The 1971-nt window shown below is 33.2% G+C and overlaps 1 protein-coding gene across 1 annotated transcript in view; it reads right to left on the bottom strand.

Moving 5' to 3' along the window:
* LOTGIDRAFT_175815 (hypothetical protein) overlaps positions 1 to 1971 on the bottom strand; it is a gene marked incomplete at both ends in the record, with an annotated part of 17780 nt that overhangs the window by 10184 nt on the left and 5625 nt on the right. The window lies entirely within an intron of this gene.

Below are 1971 nucleotides of genomic sequence, written 5' to 3'. Positions count from 1 at the left end.
CCTGAATGACAAAATAAAACTAGAATTGAAGCCCTCTCAATGCCCTTAAATTTCTTAAAATAAGTATAAATAAGTAATGGTGTAAATGCTTATATTTTTTAAGTGTCTCTGATATACACGTAAAGATCAGATATAATTTTTAATTTCTATAAATGCCTTAAAATTAAATGAATTTGGTTACAAGATTAACAATTAATTAACTACAAACTAGATTAGGATTAAAGGATTATCAGACTGTATCTCTTTGATCGTAGAAGATTGGATTTAGGAGAAGGGACATTTTTTCAATAATCCTGTTCAACACATTATCTCAAAATAAAACTTATCAAATTTAATTTAAACCAGTAGATTATAATAATCTATACCAAGTCTAGACTTGTTTTAAATCTCTTTTAGACTGAAATGTAATTTCAATACGGTCTATTTGTGAAACTATTTTCAGACTTATAGGATATAGATATAATATAGGAACTTAAAAAATGTGCTGTTGTTTTTAGATTGTGAAGGACATTACATTGGTTGAATTTTGGAGCTTAAAAGTGTAGCTTAAATTTTTTATCAGAAAAATTAGATTTGCATAAAAATTAAGGCACTGGATGTATATTTTTGGAATACTTTGCGAGAAATATCAAAAAAAAGGAAAAGAGATCTTAAAGTATAAAATGGGGGTACAGACTCTACTGAGACCTAATGTTTATAACCAGGGTAGGTGATAATACAGACAATATACTGAGACCTAATGTTTATAACCAGGGTAGGTGATAATACAGACTCTACAGAGACCTAATGTTTATAACCAGGGTAGGTGATAATACAGACAATATACTGAGACCTAATGTTTATAACCAGGGTAGGTGATAATACAGACAATATACTGAGACCTAATGTTTATAACCAGGGTAGGTGATAATACAGACAATATACTGAGACCTAATGTTTATAACCAGGGTAGGTGATAATACAGACAATATACTGAGACCTAATGTTTATAACCAGGGTAGGTGATAATACAGATAATATACTGAGACCTAATGTTAATAACCAGGGTAGGTGATAATACAGACTCTACTGAGACCTAATGTTAATAACCAGGGTAGGTGATAATACAGACTCTACTGAGACCTAATGTTTTTTTTTAACCAGGGTAGGTGATAATACAGACAATATACTGAGACCTAATGTTAATAACCAGGGTAGGTGATAATACAGATAATATACTGAGACCTAATGTTTATAACCAGGGTAGGTGATAATACAAACTCTACTGAGACCTAATGTTTATAACCAGGGTAGGTGATAATACAGACAATATACAGAGACCTAATGTTTATAACCAGGGTAGGTGATAATACAGACAATATACTGAGACCTAATGTTTATAACCAGGGTAGGTGATAATACAGACAATATACTGAGACCTAATGTTTATAACCAGGGTAGGTGATAATACAGATAATATACTGAGACCTAATGTTTATAACCAGGGTAGGTGATAATACAGACAATATACTGAGACCTAATGTTAATAACCAGGGTAGGTGATAATACAGACAATATACTGAGACCTAATGTTTATAACCAGGGTAGGTGATAATACAGACTCTACTGAGACCTAATGTTAATAACCAGGGTAGGTGATAATACAAACAATATACTGAGACCAAGGTAGGCTCTAATCTTGGGCGGTACATGATTTTAAATAAGTCATCTTTCCTCATCATTCCAGTCAACCCAACTGTAAATTAGGTCTTAGGGGGTGAGATCTGACACTGGGCCGACTCTTGGAAGCATTGGCACAGGCATCAGAAATTTCCTTACCTTGAGGAGGATTCGAAACCACAGCACCTAAACGTCTAGCAGACGACAATCCAACTCGCTACCTACTGAGCTATTCCACTTCCTAATAAAAGACAGTGTTCCAACCCAACTTGTTTTGGAATTGTTTTGAATTATTTATTTTTCTCTTCCAGG

This window comes from Lottia gigantea (genome assembly GCF_000327385.1).
Source record: "Lottia gigantea unplaced genomic scaffold LOTGIsca_421, whole genome shotgun sequence".
Lineage (NCBI taxonomy): Eukaryota > Metazoa > Mollusca > Gastropoda > Lottiidae > Lottia > Lottia gigantea.
The sequence above is the reverse complement of the archived record's forward strand: the minus strand, read 5'-3'. Positions and strand labels throughout refer to the sequence as shown.